This window comes from Ictidomys tridecemlineatus, chromosome 16 (genome assembly GCF_052094955.1).
Source record: "Ictidomys tridecemlineatus isolate mIctTri1 chromosome 16, mIctTri1.hap1, whole genome shotgun sequence".
Lineage (NCBI taxonomy): Eukaryota > Metazoa > Chordata > Mammalia > Rodentia > Sciuridae > Ictidomys > Ictidomys tridecemlineatus.
Window position 1 is genome coordinate 52,186,166 of NC_135492.1, and position 12,112 is coordinate 52,198,277.

The following is a 12,112-nucleotide window of genomic DNA, read 5'->3' on the forward strand; positions in this document are numbered from 1 at the left end:
AAAAAATCACTTTTTTTTTTTTTTTGGAAAAGTAAAGTAAACAGCCTCCAACTGCTGAACCTTGACAACCCAAATTAAGGAAGCAGGAGAGATCAAACAGAACTGCTGCTGGGTTGTTGTCAGGAGCTGGACGTGGAGAGCCTTGGACTATTCCACCAAGCAGCAAGGCTATATGTTCATTTATGCAGAAATGGACCATTGCAAATGCTGATCTTTGTTGTGCAAGGGAAGGCTCACTTGGAAGAGAATAACTCAGCCCCTCTCTGGGTTGCAGTTGCTTTCGTATGGATGCAGAGTTGCTCAACAAGTTGTTATTATTATTATTATTATTATTATTATTATTATTATTTGTTTGTTTAAATGCACCTCTCTGTATGAGGAGCATTGCCCCCCAAAAACGGTATTCAGAGACTGTTAAGTCATCCGGAGGCTGCCTTGCTACCCAGAACTGTACAGTGGAATGCTTTTTACCAACATTAGACTCCTACACTAGAGTTAGATAACATTTTTCTCACATCCAGCTTAGAAGATCTGCCTCATCAGGGAAGCTAGGGTTTTGTATGTGAAGGTTTAAATCCGATGTGAAGCTAAAAAAAAAAAAAAAAAGGAAAAAATAAAGAAAAGAAAAAGAAAAAAAAAATCCTTGGTGGTAAAGTTTAGTGTCAGCCCACTCTTGGAATTTAAAAAGGGGAGAGAGCATTCTCCAGATTAGACATAACCTCCCCTTTTTTTTAGATTGACATTCAGCATGACCATGATGCTACTTCTATTCAAGTTTTTTTTTTTTTTTTTTTTTTTTTGGTAACTTGACCATGCCTCTTGTCTAGGAAAATTTTACTGCTTTACATTTTTAAGGAAAGTAGTAAGAGTAATTACTTGAGCGTTTTTTTGTTTTCACAGGTTTATCAAACTATCATGAAAGAAACATCCACTATTCAAATTCACTGTCTCAAATTAAGGGGTTTACATAGCTGGAGATGTGTGTAAGATTTTCTGTTTATATTTAAATCCTAGAGTATAAACTGTATAACACTTTTTTTTCCCCCAGCTATAAACTATCCCCAAATTAAATGTCATTTTTAATTAAGTAGAACAAAGTAGAAAATAGAACAAGTAAACACATACGGAAGAATAAAAATAATTGTCATTTAAGCCTTGTAGTTTTAATTAACAAGTGTCGATCACATAGTAAGCACTTTTTTTTTTATAAGCCAGAGTTTCATAACCATTGTGCACAATATGTTTCAAAGCCTGCAGGTTTTATTGGCTATACCTTTATTGTATAATTAAGCAATGGAGTTAAACATACACATGGATGCTGTTAGGCAATTTTCTGCAATATGTAATGTTTTTAGAAAGCTATAAATATTTTCTGGTTAAATCATTTGTACCAACAATAGCAGAAGTTAACTGAGTTAATATTGAGCCCAGGCATGTTTTTTTTTTTCTGTTACCAAGTTTTTCTTTGCTTCTCTGAAAACCATACCCCTGACCTTGTCAATTTGCATTCTAAGGCTCTGTTGACAGGTATTGTGTTTTCGCCAGTTGTTTAAACTAACAGAGAAAGGATTGGGATATTTTTCCCCAAACACATGTATTTATACCACATCAAGGTCAATGCCAAAATTGAGAGAAGGGAGAATCTAGTAGAGGGGGCTATTTGATTTGTGCCGGCTTCCTCTTTGCAGCTAGCCTCAGTGTGCGTATTTATTTTGTCTCCATGTTTTAGTTAAGATTCAGGCTTGGTTTTGAAACATTATCTTGTAAGATTCCGAGTCACCAAAAAGTATGCGTGCTCAGGGAAGGTTAGGCTTGGAGGGCCCATCGTTGGGTATGCCAAGAATATTTACAGAGTCTAGCAAGAGTTTTGTCTTTTAAAAATAATTTTAAGGACACGTTAATAAAATTTAAATAGATTGCAGGCTGTCAGAAAATAGTATAAATTTTGTTTATGATTCAGTTACTTTAAGGTACTTACATTAAAGAAACTCATTTAACCCCCTGGCTGAAAAGCATTAAGTAGGGAGGGAAGCCTTCCAAAGAGCTCCCCCTGGCCTTTGCTCTCCCGATAATCTTAAATTACTACAATTTAATTGCAACTTCAAGGCACTGAGTGTGAGCTGTTTCCCTGTGCCTGACAGAGGGTTTTCAGAGCATTGCTGCATTTGCACAGGTGGTATTTTTGTTTAATTTTTTTTTTTTTTTTTTTTGCTAAGGGCTTTTTCCTTTCCTTTCTCATCCTGTTAGATGTCACAGTCCTTTCATAGATTCGAGTCATAGTAAATGCCATTTGTGCTAAGACAGCAGTATTGGTCTTTTTTTTTTTTTTCTTTTTAAGTATGTTTTTGAATTCAGTGCACATAAAAGCCCCAAACAGGTAGGGGTTTGTTTTTGTAAAGAAAATAAGTCCAAGAAAGGCATCTCTTAAATAATTTGACAGGTGAACTTTGTGCCTGAGGTTTGGTATATACTTTTACTGTTGGCAGGGGATTTTTTTTTTTTTTTTTTAACTTGGTGGTAGAAAAAACCCACCAGGTGATCAAACACGGAGCTTACGAGAGCAGCCAGGAAGCCCAGTAAACTCGCATGTGGGCCTGTCTGTTTTCTGAAGGATGGCTTGTTACCCCCGCCTGCAGACCTTTTAGTGATACGGGCACTATCCAAGAAACCGTCTTCAACTGATTTTTAAAACTATTTCTCTTGTCTGGTACTTGGATGAATTAAAGTTAGAGGTGCCAAAAGCTGGAGCGGCAGCAGCCCCATGAGATGAGGCGGGTTCCTGAAACGGGCATACTTGGCCAAATTTGGGGTATCTTATGCATGACGGTTGTTTTTTCTCCCCCCTCCTCCCTGGGACGGGACGTTGATAGTTTATTTCAGTGTGCATGTGACCATGTGGTTAATGGAAATTAAGCAGATTTGGATGGTGCCGCCAACCTAAAAATAAACATCCTAAGGAACGTTTGATTTCACGAAGGGCTTTGGTTTTTGCATCCCATGTATAATGTTCCTGCACCGACTTCTCCAGGGCTGGTGTTCTGTCCGGAGCAGGGAGGGAGGGAGAGGCGAGGTGCAGGGCTGGCCGGGCAGGACAACTGGACAGCACTCTTTGTTTCTCGAATGGATTATTCTTAGCCATCCCAGCCAGCGTGGGCTGAGGCATTTCCCAAGCCTGGTTGGGAAGGCAGCTCCTGTTCACCAGCAGGCTCATCTTTTGCCTGCTGTTTTGCCTAGTGGAGAAATATATTGACCAGATTGGCTCCTGGCTGCCTCTGCAGGTCTTGTTTTTTTCTCTGTGCATTCCCCTGATGCCAGCTTTTAAAGTGCACCCTGCCTCTGGCACACAACAGGTGTTGCTTTGGTCATGATTTTATGGGACTTGGAGTGAGAAAAATGTTTCCTACCTAGGCAGCCCCCTGGGAACGGGACCTAGTGCGGCACAGGTATAAATGGGGTCATTCTCAGGACCTCCCCCAACCTGTTTTAGGGGGAGTCCCCTCGTTCCAGTTTAGTCCCATGAAATTGACGATGAAGTTGTCATGGTTTGAGGAGTGTCTGGGAGAGGCGTGAAGAGGACAGGGGGAGCTTTTCCGTGCTCTGGTCTCGAGGTTCAACATGGTGGGGTTCAATTCGTTCCTTCAATCCGAGTACTTAAAGTAACTAAATCGTAAACAAAATTTATATTAGATCCTGACAACTAATAATCTATTTAAATTACATTAAAGTAATCTGGGCAAAAATTTAATTAAAGACAGAAGTACCGTCAAGCCCTGTAAATATCCTGACAGGTCTACTCAAACGGAACTGATATCACGAAATATTTACATATGTCTCGTGCGTTCGGGGAACATCTCAGCAGTGCCTCTGCAAAGCTAATTGCACTTTCTTTCCAAGTCACAGTTTTAATAAAACAGGGTCTCTCTCTCTCTTTTTTTTTTTTTTAAAGGAATATGAATCCATACAAAACTGTGTTCCGGTTTTGTTTACCATTGTGTTCTCTGTACTCAGGATCACTCTGTGATGAGTTTATTTCCTCAAACTGCTGCTAAGGGCAGTAGCTGAGGGGCAGGGATTATTGAATAGAACTCATGTCCTTCTGTGTGATTGCACCGGTGTGAAGACACCGGAGACCAGCAGCGTACATCACCATCCACTGAGGAACAGAAAGGGGGGCTCTGGAGGAGGCATTATCGAGTCCCTGTTGACAGCAAGTAAAATAGGTTCTCTTCGGGTGGGACAAAGAGTTTCTCCTGAATTGCACATTTGGATACCTGTTTCTACATTACAATAAGTATGGATGTCCACACTTGGCCAGATTCTCTGAGCTCATCTAATTCAGTGTACTAAGACACTGAATCTTTCTTGCACCAGTCTGAAAAGCTGAGTTCCCGAGGTGTCTCTGCCTTCCTTGCGGCTCTGCCCCGGGGTGGGAATGTCTCTACTTGACGTTCCTGCCTGCGAACCAGGGGTGGTGTTCTCAGGTGTATTCTTGCATCTCAGTGACCCAGTGGTCCAGGGCTGTGTTGTTCCTCACTGTTTAAGGTATTCATGGGGCTGTGAGGACAGGGACCTCCACCCTTACAGAAGACAGAGTGGTGTGGGTTTTGCTTGGCTTTTCTATCCCCCCCCCCCCCCCCCAGGTGCTGATGTTTGACAAGAGGTGCTGGTGGCTTCCCCTCTGGAGCTGGTGAGCACAGGGGTGGAGACAGGTGCTCATGTCTGGGGTGGAAGGAGGTCGCAATTGGTCCAAATTTGGCATGTTTCAGAGTAAGACCTTTGCTTACCCGAATCCAGATTAGCATAGGTTTGCACACACGTTTGTGCAGTGGATATCAAAAATACAGATTCTTGAATTTTTTTGCTATACTTTATAATAAACTTTCCCCTGTAATTTGGATGTAACTAAACAAAGACTCATGCACTAAGTGATATACGCTACCAACGATTCTCGAACTGAACTCTCTTCTGTTGGATATTACTGTTCTTTCTTTCTTTTCTTTTCTTTTTTTTTTTGCTTTTCTGTTCTTTTGAAAATATTCAGACTTCTTTTAAGAATGAAAACCAGTGGTTTTTAACTGAGTATGTGTATGGCCTCCCAACTCTAGGGGCATATACAGACTGCTGTGCTGCTGGACCGGCCACCTCTGGGGTGGGGCCAAGCTTTGCATTTTGAAAAAAAGTGCCTACATGATTCTCTTGCCCACCCAGGTGGGAAAGCTGGACTCCTCGGTGATCAGAGGTGGAGAAAAGCCTACAGCCCTTCCTCAGGGATTAATCCAGGTTATGGCCATTGTAAAAACTAAGAGAAGCATGCAGACTCCCTTTTCAGAATCAGGCACAAAAAGAAACATTAGATGCTTGGAGGAGCAGAGGCCCAGCCAGGTCCCCACGGTTCAGCACAGTGGAAGGAACATCTTGGAGCATCACCTTGGTAGTTTTCATCTGGAAGCAGGTATTTCCTTTCACACTGTGTCTTGCTTGGATCCACCGTTCCTGGTGGATGTTGCTACACTGTAGCTACCAATTAATGTCAAATGGCTTTCTGCAGTTTTTTTTTTTTTTTCTCTGAGCATTCCATCTTAATTTAAAAATCTGAACTGTTTACTCATTAGATTAACCCTGCTGGCACAAGTATTTTGATTTCCCTAAGCATCTTGGGAAATTCTCTATCAGTGTCTGTGGAGGGGTAGGCAGGAGTATTGAAGGAGGTAGCCTGGCCCCTGGTGCCACACAAACAAAGCCAGATCCCAGAAAGAATGTATCCTTCAAGATGATGAGACAAGGAAGACAAAATGCTAAAGAGGCTTATTTAAATATTCAGGGCTTTAGTTAAAGATCTAACCCCAAGATCAAAAGAGTTATTTAAATAAAAGTGGTACATCATTTTTTTGGGGTCTCTATCTGTAACGTGCCTTGTGAAGTTAACCGGTAATAAAAGTGTTTGTCCAAAATGCCCTCACCTTATTTTAAAATTAAAAAAAGAAAAAATTCCAATTTGGCTTTGGGTGTGGCTTCATTTTCAGAGCTGCTAAAGCACTGGTCATTGTTTTTAGGTGTAGAACTTGGAGGTTGCCCTGGGTTCAGGTGGCATTTGGAAGAGTCCCGCTAATGCAAAGTCATTTTATTTCTCTTGAGACCCTGAAGCACTTAATAAAAACAAAATCTCTGATGAGCCTAAGCGTAACACTAGAGGGTCTCTGTCCCCGAATAGGGGCTTCTACGGAGGATGAAAATAGAACCCATCGGGAGGAGGGGCGGTGCAGTGGTCCGTGGGTGCCGAGAAGTTCCTGGCTGGCTGATGAAATCCAAGTTCGATGTTAGATCATGCTGCCCTGTTTGTTGAAAGGATGTTGATCATTTCATTAGGAAAGGCTAAGTAATTAACTGATATTTCATTAGGGAGTCAGTGACACACCCATTTTGGTGATGCATTACAGAAATTTCCTAATAGAAAGTTTTGCTGCATTTTATGTTTGGAAAGAAGCAGGTTGAACCTTGGGAAGCCGGATGGCGTGTCTTTAGAAAACTATCGTTGCCCACCTGCCATGGCTGATAATTTGGGAGAAAACAGTCTTATTAAAACAGGAATCTGTGCAGTTCCTGGTTTTCTTTTATGGGCTCCTTCGGGCATGTCCGCGTGGGCTTGTGCTTGGCATGCCTCCGTTGGGTTTAAGAAGGGTTCAGCAGCTTAACTGTGTTCGTCTTATTTTCTAAATAATGGCTTTTGTTGCCATGTGATGTGCATTGACAGTGAACCTGTAGCTGTAACTCTGGTGAGCTCACAAGGAATTCTTAGCCTGTGGCAGCAGGTCTACCTGTCTGCCCACCCGGGTGCTTCTGCCGGTATCTCCCTGCCCCGTGGCAGCTGCAGCCCAAGGTTCAGATATTCCTAGATGGGGGCCTGGGAGAGGGACCCCCCCCACACACACCCCACCGCTGAAGGTCACCTTTCTCCCATGAGCCTTTGCACTGCAGTCTGAGCAAGGTCTCTCCCAAGCCGCCTTCTTCACGCGTGTCTCATGTCAACTGAATGTTGCACAGATCCTTCAAGAGCCATCTCACTTCAGGGTCTGTTTTTGTTTTCCTTTGCTTAGGAAGTAGGACAGTCAGCTTTACTAAATATAGCGAGTATCTCTGTGTCGCAGATGACTTTCCCATCGCACAGCACCGAGGTTAAAGAATTCTTGAAGTATGAGGTAATAATAAGCAAATTTGAAAACAGCGGAAATGGATCTTATATTGGGATGCAGGGTCTCGGTGTTTTTTTTTTTTTTTTTTTTTTTTGGTCACTGATGCCCCGACTGTGGAATAAAATCCCGAGGCCTCAATCACTTGGATCGATCCAACCAAGGAAGACTTTTCAGGAAAGAAATTGGGCAGGTATTTGCAAAGCTATTTCTTTTAAAACGGTGAGCTCCTCTTTTTTAAGTTTTTTAACCAAGAAGTGAGTAGGACACTGCAGAGGAATGAAGAAAAACCCCCATGCACCCGGGTCACCTGCGGCCGGCCCCTCCTGGGAGAGCGCCCAGCGCTGGTCTGATGGAGGAGGCTCCTGCCTGTCCCTCCCTCTGCTCCCCCCCCCTCCCCAGCAGGTTCAGGGTCCTGGGATCCCCCAGCACAGCCCTTCCTGCGTTCCTCGTTCCTCGTGGGTGCCTGAGTGTCTTCCCTTCCAGGGCTCCGTTCACAGCAGCCTGGGCATGTGCTCCACGCTGCCTGGCTTGCTTTTTTTTTTTTTTAAATGCAGTGGAGTTTGCAACGTGGACGTGTGTAGCTGCGGCGTTTTCCCGTCTTCCGTGTGAACCCTTTGAAGGGCTGAATAAGAATTGTAGACATGGTCTCTCCATGTGCACCTGGAATGAAGCGGCTTTCTGGAAGGCCATCCGCTGACAGCTTAGGATGGATGTGAAAACAGCAGTCCTGACTCGCAACTTGGTGATTTGTTCATTTGCCAATATTGTGTGTGTGAGAGAGAGACACAGAGAAAGAGAGAGAGAGAGAGAGAGACAGAAACCTTAAATAATCTTGACCGTTTATCAGAGAATTTGATGAAAAAATAATCAATCAAGTGGCTGATCTCTTGCATTAAGGAAAAAATATAGGCAAAGCATTAAAGGAACTTAGCCATTTTCTCACTCTTATTTAAGGACTTGGCTTAGAACTTAACAGTTACATATGCAGGGTAGGGAGTTAAAAAGCCATGTTTAATTAACAGGCGCTTTGTAATTCTGCACCCTTGTTATGATATAACACCTTGTTCTTCAGCGTAGAAAGCGATTTCTGCATAATTTCAAGGACTGGCGTCTTTATGGTAAGGAAGCCATATAAATAAAGATATACTTAGATGGAAATCGGAACACGTTTTTAAAATAGTGTGTGTCTACTCCCCAGCTCTGTTACCAAACTTGCTGCATAAGCCGGACTTGACGTTCTGTGATTATTGCTAATGACCAAAGGAATCGATGGTGCGAGACTGGACGCTATCAGGGGCCCTCATCGGAGAGAGTTATCAGTTTTTTTTTTTTTTTTTGGTCATTAAGTGTTAGTGATAAATCATACACTGTTCATTTTGCGTAGATGGAACATATTTAATTCTGATGTACAGAGTTTCAATTTAGCCAGGCTCATTGCTGAGCGAAATGAGTCTTTTGTAACTTCAGAGGAAAGAGAAAAGGCGGTTGTCTGAGCGTGGCCAAGTGGGGCCATGGAGACCAGCCAGGAGGGTCTGGAAGAGCTTTGTGTGTGTGTGTGTGTGTGTGTGTGTGTGTGTGTGTGTGTGTGTATTTTTTTCCCCCTTCTAGACAACTTGGTTATTTGTACTGACATTTTATTAGGAATATCAGATGTTCGGTAAATAGCATAAACGACTAGAGATGTTAAACAAAATAGTCTCAAGGTAGATAGTGTTTCCCTGAAGAATGGAGAAAAATATAACAAAGGGTGAATGTTTGGACAGAGCTCTGTTTAAACGGCCGGTGTGTGTTCAACACACGGGACTGTTGAAGTTGTGGTGCCTGTTAAACCATACTTTTAATTAAAAAAAAGAAAAAAAGAAAATGGAGTTTCTCATCTCCAGTAAGGTTATGCTTGGTAATGGTCTATTTAAAGAGAAGTCATACTTTGAAAGTCAGCATCTTTTTCTAGCTCCATAAAATCTTGTGGGAAAACAGTGACCCCACGCCCACTGTCAGGAGAATTCCTAGCACAATCCTCTCTGAAGATGTCCCTCCACGCGTGGGGGGGACCGTTCGATTTACTGCAGCATGTAGTGACGAGGAGAAAGCAAAAGAATAATCAGCTCTGTTTTATAGGATGCACGAGAGAGAGAAAGAGAGAGGGAGAGGGATTGGAGGCTGCAGAGGAAGGGATTGAGGGGAAGTCTGCCCTGATGCTATTTTTCTTTTAAGTGCATAACCAAAAAGATTCTCTTAAAAGCAAACATTCCCACCCTAGCTTGGGCCAGCCATGTTCTGCCATCTTTCTGCCACTATCCTGTCCGTCCAGGTTGGCTGTGACCGGCTGGGCCATCTGCTGTTCCAGTAGTGGCTTTCTGTACGCTAAGGCAGGCCAATTGGGTCAAATTTTGTGATCTGGCAGATGTCCACTGGAGCTAAGATCAGGCCAGACTCATTTTTATGTGTGTCCAAAGCCAAGATTTCAACTTGGTGAAAGGCTGTGGAATTTATTTCCCAAAGCCTTGCCCACACTCTGTCCTCCTTTCTTCGCTCCCCCCCCCCCCTGCACAGGGATGATTGCTTAATGCTCCTAATTATGCCGGATCCCTCTGTATTTTCGAACACCTGTGCGTAATTCAGATCATGGGTGGTCACCCAGCCTGGCCCGAGAAACGGGCTTCTCTGTCAGAATGGGAAAATCCCGGGAACCTGACCACGGGACTGCGTGAGGGGGCCGAGTGGAGCCGGCGAGAGGCGAGCCGTTTCCCTTGAACTTGAACTTGCATTGCTCTGTGTCAGAGTATCCCTCGCTCTTGGCTGGGCCGAGGATTCTAATGAATAATTCAAAACCTAATGTAGTTCAAATAACCCCGAGTTGTAGTCTATCCATAACCACTATCTGTATCCCTGTCTTGAAAGTTGTTCTTTCTCCCCAGGCCCAAGGAGCATTACAGCTCCCTGTCAGAACGGGGTGATGGGGTGCAGATGGGGTGTTCATGGAGGAGCTTGCTGGGTTGCCCTGACGCCCAGAGCCGGGGTCCTGTCAGAGCTCCAGAAGCTCAGTGAAGTTCCAGTCCAAGCCACACCTTTGTCCATGAGGAGACTCCAGTTCAGAGAAGGGGGCACCTGGCCATTGGGATTACAGTGATATTCATTCCTATGTCCATATTTATAGTCACCTGGGCCATGCAGATGTGCACCTTGGCGTACGTATGTGAGCGTGTGTTTCCAAGGGTGCGTGTCTGTGTTTATACCGCGCGCGTGTGTACTAGTTAAAAATGATACCTACGGCTCCTGTGCCGTCTCTGTTTTGATCACGAGCTTTTCTTCACCCTGCCAGTAGCATTCTTCTTGTACCGTGAGCCTTGGGTATAATCATCGGCACCTACTTGGTCTTCTGGCGCAGGCATTTATATTTGGTTTTCTTCTTCTATTTGAGGACAGCATCATCCGGACCAAATGGTCTCTCTGGTGTTGGAAATGCACGTGGGACTAAGGATAGAACAGGCCCGGGGTTCTGCCAGTGTTTGCCGGGGATGTGTGTATTGTACTTGGTGTGCGCGTGCGTGCGTGCGTACACATGGGCACGTGCAGAGATGGAGGCGTGTACTGGAGGAGTGTGGGAGAAACCCTGAGCGTGAGGATCTGGAAGTGATTTTTAGTGAGTTGTTCACACTGTCACGGCTCTTGGAGGTTCATCTGCGTGCTGGGCCCTGGTACCCACTTTGAAGGCTTCAGGGACACCTGGGTCTCGGTTTTCTTGACGCTCTGACCGTTACACTGAGCGCATCTTGGTTTGCAGGTCAGAGCATGTATTGGGGATGAGGTGAAAAAGAAGCTTGTTTTCTGCATTAAATATCAATTTTGGAGAATCTAGGACAACCGAGCCCCGTCTCAGAGTGTAAATAGCCCATGAAACAACTTGTCTGTAAAAATATAGAAGACTCTAAATCTTATGAGGCTTTCAGAAATCCCCCAAAGCAAATAAAAAGTGGAAAGAGACCAGCTATCTACTTGCCAGCCCAGTGTGAAATTAAACTTCAGGGTCCCCTGCTAGACATGAGGAAGAATTTCAAGATGGTGGCCGCAGAGCATTAAACCAAGAGCAGGGCCTTCTGAGGACGGGCTGCCTGTGGGACTGCACAGGCCACATCTCAGGAGCTGTCCCTGCTGAGAGGACTGCAGCGTTTCCTTCTGCACCAGGGTCTGCTCCCCAGGAACTGGGGATGGGGATGGGACCGGCAGAGCCAGTTGGGCTCCTGTGTGTTGGCTCCTGTTACGGAATCCAGGCTGGACTGCAGATGCCTTGCCCAGAACACACCTCCTCCTGGGGTACAAGGCACACACTGCAGACCACACGTGGGTCCTCTCCTGCTTGGGGTTCTCTGCAGCTTGTGCAGAGGCCTGGGAGGACGCGTGTCCTGCTCTTGCTTTCCCTCCCTCTCCGCTTTCCTTTGGTGTTGGTTATTGAACCCAGGATCGCTCTGTCACTGAGCTACAATCTCCACATCTCCAGTTTAATTTTTTATTCCGAGGCAGGATTTTGCTGAGTTGCTGAGGCTGGCCTTGAACTCGGAATCCTCCTGCCTCAGCCTCCCGAGTCCCTGGGATGACAGGTGTGTGCCACCGCGCCCGGCTCACCCTCCATTTTCTGCAGCCCTCTCCCAGGACCTCACCACCTGGGACCCCTGTTGTTGTCACTGCCATTGTTCTTCATTGTCATCTGCCCTGGGGCTTATTCTGGAAGAGATCTGCGGGGCCTAGCATCAGAAGGCAGCCTCAGTAAAGAGCTTCCAGTTTTTCCTTGGTGTTAGTGATCACATGAGCGGTGGCTTCTCTCTGCCAGGGCACCCTTTGTCACCCACACCACACACACGAAACGCAAAGCCACCCGTGGACGTGCTGTCCCACGTCTTGGGTAGTGGGGGCAGGGTCACAGA

The 12,112-nt window shown here is 44.8% G+C and overlaps 1 protein-coding gene across 6 annotated transcripts in view; it reads left to right on the forward strand.

Moving 5' to 3' along the window:
• The window catches only part of Foxp1 (forkhead box P1), a 516,185-nt gene that overhangs the window by 3,549 nt on the left and 500,524 nt on the right, over window positions 1–12,112 (forward strand). The window lies entirely within an intron of this gene.